Source organism: Pteropus vampyrus, unplaced genomic scaffold (genome assembly GCF_000151845.1).
Source record: "Pteropus vampyrus isolate Shadow unplaced genomic scaffold, Pvam_2.0 Scaffold320, whole genome shotgun sequence".
In the NCBI taxonomy this organism is placed as follows: Eukaryota; Metazoa; Chordata; class Mammalia; order Chiroptera; family Pteropodidae; genus Pteropus; species Pteropus vampyrus.
In genome coordinates this window covers 641763-647941 of record NW_011889101.1, presented here as the reverse complement: position 1 = coordinate 647941, position 6179 = coordinate 641763, and the positions used below count along the sequence as shown (strand labels likewise).

General features: G+C 68.4%; 1 protein-coding gene across 3 annotated transcripts in view; it reads left to right on the top strand.

Moving 5' to 3' along the window:
- The first annotated feature begins 1545 nt into the window (after positions 1 to 1545).
- LOC105303887 (inverted formin-2-like) overlaps positions 1546 to 6179 on the top strand; it is a 15450-nt gene continuing 10816 nt past the window's right edge. For 2 of the 3 annotated variants that reach the window (XM_011377730.2, XM_023521870.1), the window contains exons 1-2: positions 1546 to 1690; positions 2855 to 2990. The gene's annotated coding sequence lies outside the window, so the exon portion shown is untranslated. The remainder of the gene's footprint in view (positions 1691 to 2854; positions 2991 to 6179) is intronic. The other variant, XM_011377732.2, reaches the window with a different exon arrangement.

Below are 6179 nucleotides of genomic sequence, written 5' to 3'. Positions count from 1 at the left end.
CATTCTAAGAAGGCAGAAGCCTGTCCAGGTGTGGCCGCCACATTCTCATGTCCCCAAACTGGAGGGTGTCCCGGAGTCAGCAAGCACCCTCCTTGGCTGGCTCTCCTGGGCACGCCTGGCACTCTGCTGGGCACTGGCCTGTTGCCAGAAGCTTCTCCTGTGCTGGGGAGGAGCCATGGAGACCTCCGGGGCTGTGCAGGGGCGGCACCTGCTGAGAGGGGACAGTTCCCGCCTTTATCCTCACCCCACGGAGGGGCGCCCTGTGCACCGAAAAGGCACGAGGTTGGCCCCAGGCCGGAAGCAGGAGCAAGGCAAGGAAGCCACCAGCACTCTGGTCTGGAGCGACTGTGTCTTCTGCCGGGAACCCCTCCCCCACAAGCCCCGCCCCCACCTCAAGCCCTGCTCCCACCGGCCTCCTGGGGTCAGCACCCGGCAGGTCCCAGGGACACCAGCCAAGACAAAACCAACGAGTACAGACGTTTCAACCTCATTTGCTTATCGCACCCTGGCCACAACCTCTAGGGACACTTGTCATTCTTTTACAGATGGGGAAACTGAGGTTCAGCAGTTCTTAGAATGCCCGACCTGGGGTCACATGCTGGGAGTGCTGGAGCAGGGTCCTCAGGGCGCGGCTGTGTCTCCCCCGTGGGGCTGGGGCTGGACAGAGACCCCCCTCACGCAGCCCCAGGTCCCCAGGCCAGAGACAGTCTGCTTTCGCTGAGCTCCGATGCAAGGCTGGATGGCAGAGGGGCTTCAGAGGACCGCCTGGCCTTCTCCAGCCAGCCAGGCGTCCCAAGCCTACCCCGGGCAGCGCTCACGCGGGGCAGGGCCGAGGTCATGGGCAGGGGGCCCCGCGGGCCTGGGACGGTCGATGAGGCAGGACGAGAGAAGAGGTGACACAGAACAGGGCCACAGCACTCTCGGCTGCTGGAGACAGACGCAGCTCCCTCAGGCCCTCTGCCTGCACCCCCGCAGAGTTCAGGGTGCCCAGAGACCACGGAGACCCCACCATGGCGGTCAGGGAGGGCTGCCGGGAGGCTGCAGGGTTGGCCTCGTTGATGGGACGCTCGCCCTCCCAGAAGCCCTGGAAGAGTCATCTCCCATGCGGGGACCTCGGACGTGGGGGCGTGGGGTCAGCGGTCCGAGCAGGGGTCCTGCGTGGGGTCAGAGGGAGATGTGCGCCTGGGAAGCAGATCCCACCCGCCAGTCGGAGGGCGCCTACCCGTGCGGGTGGGCCTGGGCGAGGCCTGGGGGAGGACACCGGGAAGGAGGGCAGAGAGCGAGGTTCGAGGTAGGGAGGGGACGGCCCCCATGTTTCCCAGACACCGCTCCGCGTGTCCCGCCCCGCTACCCCCGCCCCTCAGGAGCCGGGCAGGCGGCGCTAGGAAGGGGCGGACCTCCGCGGGAAGCCGCCCGGTATTTATAGTCCCGGGGAGATTCCTCTGGAAATGCCCCCGCAGGCCCGGCCGGAGTGGGCGGAGCCTCTTCGGGGACCCCCCCCCGCGGCTCCGCCCCCGGCCCGCTCCCGGTCCCCACGTGGCCGCCGGCGGGCGGGGCAGGGCGGGGCAGCACCTCCTCTTCCTCCCGCGCCCAGCCGGAGCCGTGCGGAGCCATCGGCAGGCGCCCCTGGGTACCCGACAGGACCGAGCGCCGGCCGCACCCCCAGCGCCCGGCTGCCGCCCCCTGCCTGGTAAGTCCGCTCCCTCCGGGCCCGCCACAGCCGCGGGGAAACTGAGTCAGGGCGGGGGCGGGGGCGCTTGGGCCTGGGGAGTGGGCTGAGGTCCGGCTCAGGGCGGCGGGACCCCGGACTCTAGCGGGGACCTCGGGGGGGGGGCCCGGCCTCTCCGGCCCGCGCCCCCTCGCACAGCCGGCTCGGTGCGGAGACGCGGCCCGAGTGGTCGAGAGTCGCCGGGACTCCGCCCGGTGCTCGCCTCGCGGTTGCCACATCCTGACCGTGAATCAGCCGCAGTTAGAAAATAAACTTCCACTTCGGCTTCGCCGCGGGGGTGACAGCGCCAGGAGCGTCGGGGTTCCGCCGGGGCTGTGGGTCGGCAGCTGCCCGCGCGCGGGCGAAGGCACACGGGGCGCTGGCGCCCCACAGATGCCCGGGAGGGATGAGCGAAGCACGGCTCTCTGCTCCTCCCGGGCGGGGCTGGTAGGCCGGGAGGTGGGAGACTGGCCTGTGCTCCCCCACTTCCACACTTGGACCCCGTCCTGGCGAGGGAACTGGGGGGACCCGTGACCTCAGGAGGAGAGCCAGGTGACGAGCTGTGCCTCTTACTGCCTCCAGCGGCTCCTGGCTGGGAAGGGGCGTCCGCCTGCCCGCCTGAGGTTCTTTGACCCGGGACCCAGGCTGCTCGGTGGCCCCCTCAGTTGTGACCACAAAGTTAGGGCCCACCCCAGCTGAACACAGCAGGAGTCAGCATGGCCTGCCCCTGCCCCGGCAGGACCAGGAACTCTGCCAAGGGTCAGACACACCCACGCAGGCGCTGGAGCGGGCAGCGCCCTTCCCGCGGGCCCGCCCCGCCCCCCAGCAGTGCGCCCGCCGGGCTCCTGGCCTGCTGCGGGCCTCGGTTTCCCCATCTTCATTCTGACGGGTGGGGACAGTGGCTCAGGTAGGACCTCCTCCTCGGTGCCCTGCTGTGGAAGTGGCAGGGACTTAGAGCCAAAGCCCCCAACTACGTGGAGGGGCTGTCCGGGGCAGGAGCGGCCTTTAGTGAGGGGAACCGCGAAACGAGTTTCCGAGTCTGGGGTCTGAGACCTCGCACCGTCCCCGCCCCTCACCAGTTCAGAAGCTGGTGCAGTGAGCCCCTCCTGGCCCCTAGCCAAGCTCTGTCCTCCATCCATTCCCCAGGAGCTCAGGGCTTGGGCTGACGGACAGGTCATCACAGCCCGCAGGCAGGGGGGCGTGGACAGAGACGACCAGGTGCGGCTGCCCCCCATGACCACCCGTCTGCCGGGCTCCCTCGCTGCAAAGAGTTAACCGCCAGGTGAGGCCCCCACTTTGTGGAGGTGCTGACGGGCTGTCTGAGCTAATCGCACCCCTGGTTCTGCGGGACCTTAAATAGACTGGGTTCGCCTCGCAGCCAAGTGCAGCTGTTTTCCAGGTTGGGAACGGGAGCGGGTTGGTGAAGGCTGCGAGCGGGGTGCACGGTAACCGGGCGACAACGAGGTGCTGCCTATGGGTGCAGGGCACTTTATAAGTGTCTCTCGCCTGGCTTGAGCTTCTCTGCACCAGCCAGTGGCCGAGCTCTGGACCCAGGCAGGGGGCTTCTCAGCAAGCTCAAGCCCTTGGATTTTGAGGGCACCTAGAGGGAGGCCAGGGGGGCAGAGTTCTCCCCACAGTCCAAGGGACAAGGCCTGACTCCGCTGTCTAGCCCCTCCCCCCACTGCAGCCTTGCACACAGCAGGTGTCAACTAGTTGCACGGTTCAAGGCCCAGTGCACACAATGGACTGGGTGGGGAAGGCATGTTCACCCCTGTTTCAGAACAGGAGCGTGTCTCTGCAGGGTTGTCCCCAGGGATCAGAGCCAGGCCTGGGGACCCCGGATCTCCAAGATGAGCAGGCTGGTTGCAACCCATTATGAAGGGAATGCCTGGGAGGGGGTGAGCTCCCCCATCACTGGGGTGTGAGTGGGGTCCAACCAGGTGGCCTGTTCAGGAGGCCCCCACTCCCGCCAGCCTCACCCTGGTGAGGAGGGTCCTACCCGGCCCACCTCTGCCCACCAGACAGCCTGAGTCCCGAGGTAGTGTGGGGTCTGCTCACACAGCTGTCCCACCTGCCTGACACACAGGGAGACCCCCGCGGTGATGGGGAACTCTGTGGCGACCACCAGGCAGGGAAGGGGCCGGGGGCCTGTCCTCTCAGGAGAGACCACTGCAGCGGGGCTTCCCTCCGCCACGTGCGCGTCCGCCCCCGAGCCTGGCTGTGCGTCGTCACGTGCGCACACGGTGCCCTGAGCAGGGTCTGTGCAGAATGAGTGAATGAGCGAAGGCCTGAACAAGCCGGCCGGCGTGCTCCCGGTCTCCTGGGGAGGGGCGTGGTGCTTATGGTCTGTTCCACAGACGGGGACACTGAGGCCGCTGGCTGGGTTACAGAATCGGGGCCGCCGTTCTGCAAGAGGCATTTACAAAGCCCCTACTGTGTGTGCTGGACTTGGCAGCTGCTCCAGTGGGCCAGAAGGTGGTATACACCACACAGGGCGTACAGAAGGCGCTCCCCCGGGGGTCAGAGGGAGAACTGGCTGGCCTTGGTGGAGCACCTGGAGGCCTGGGCTGTCCCGTCCCCAAACACCCCATCACAACTACAGTACCCTGGGAGTCCCAGGGGATTGGAAAGGTCAGGAGGGTGGACTGAAGGCCACCAGCTCCCACGAGGCCCGGCCTGGGCCACACCCACAGGGAAGACATAGGCGTCCTGGGCAGGCAGGGGCGGGTGCGTGGCCAGCGCTGCTCTGCGGCCAGGCTGACCAGGACCATTGGGTGAAGGCCTCCAAGATGGTGGGCCAGCTGGAGAGCGGGCTTGGGGAGCAGGCAGACTCCATCTCCCGCTTTCCCGTTGGCGCCCCCGAGGCCTCATGTCAAAGCCTAGCACAGACGCTAGGGAGGAGGGGCCAGGCGCCCACCTCCAGCCACCACACCGCCCCGCGCTGGTGTCCCTACACGGCCTCTGAGCCCCCGCTCGGCTGCTGTGGGCGGAGGCCAGCTCCAGCCCCTCGCCGTGCCCAGCCAGTGCCCTCACACACGGGGTCCCAGGAGACCCAGCCAGTGGGGCCGGGGTGTCTCTAAGCTTGGTCTCGGCTTCTGTCAAGTGCTGGCGGACGTGGGCGTGGGTGCGGCGTGGAGTCTGGCCAGCTGTGAGAGAGGGCCTCGGCCTCCCCGTCTGTGCCTGGGCCCTGGGCCCCTGGGATGTGGCCTCGGCGTGCAGCCTGCCTCCCCCGCCACCCCTGTCCCCAGTGCCCGTTTCTGCTCCGAGCACAGCTTGGCACCGCCGCCCGCACACAGCAGCAGGGGGGCAGACATCTGCTCGTCACCCATGGGGCGGGGAGGGGGCACTGCCCGCCCTCCCCCCGCCGGCTCTGCTCCCCACGTGCACAGACCGAGTGGCCTGAGGAGTAGCCCTGGTGCTCAGATCGGGTCCTGCCCACTTTGGGCCACCCTGGGCTCCCTCCTGGTGCCCCCAGGCTGCCCCCTGGGGGCTGGGCCAGGCAGAGGGCCGTGGCAGAGCCGCGGAAGGCCAACACAGGCCCAGAGGCAGGACCCAGGAAGTCACCTTCGAGAGGAGGTGGGGGGCGCTGGGGCGGGGGGCGGACACTGGCTCAGCCAACCCAGGCTCCCCAGACCACCTTACAGATGAACAAAGCAAGTCCAGAACAGGCGTGGCCCCCAGGCGCCCGTCAAGGAAAGCCACCAGCATCCCGCACCAGACACAGGAGATCTGGCTCGCCCGGTTGGGCCGGGCCCCTGGCGCTGACTGCCTGGGCTCAGGTGGCGCACGCTGAGTTGGGGCTGGGGAGGTGCGTGAGGCATCCCAGCCCCACGTGGGCCCAGCAGTCTGTGGGGGTCGGCACTGACATGCTCATCCCTATCTGTGAGCGGAACCAGGGACTAGGAGGTCCTGTGGGCTGTCTGGGAGACACAGCTGGTCAGTGGCAGAGCCTGGTCTCGCCTAGAACCTGAGCTAGCCCCTGCTCCCCGCTCCTCCCCGGCCCTGGCCGCAGCCCCTGGCAGTACCGGCTGTGCAGGCTGTGGCCCCTCCTCCGCCCTCGGTCTGCTGCTTTGTTCTCCCTGCTCTGGGGCAGCGACCTCGAGCTGGGACACAGGACAGGGCTGGGAGTGGGGGACCGAGGGAACAGCATTCGGGTCCCACCCGACACCCTGGGCCTAGACTAGCACACACATCAGCGCTTTCCTTCCTGGGCACCGAGGGCCACGGGGAGGGGACGTGGGCGTCCTGGCTGGGGCATCTAGGGCCACGGGGAGGGGACGTGGGCCTCCTGGCTGGGGCATCTCGGAGCCGCACGGGTCTTGGGGGAGAATGCAGGCAGCGCTCACCCTTGCTGCAGCCCGCAGAGCCCTGCAGGCGGAGCCGCGGCCGGGTGCTGGCACCTGCGGTAGAGCCGAGCCAGGTCAGAAGCCACCGAGCCACCCGCAGGACCTGACAATTTTCTCGCCCCCCT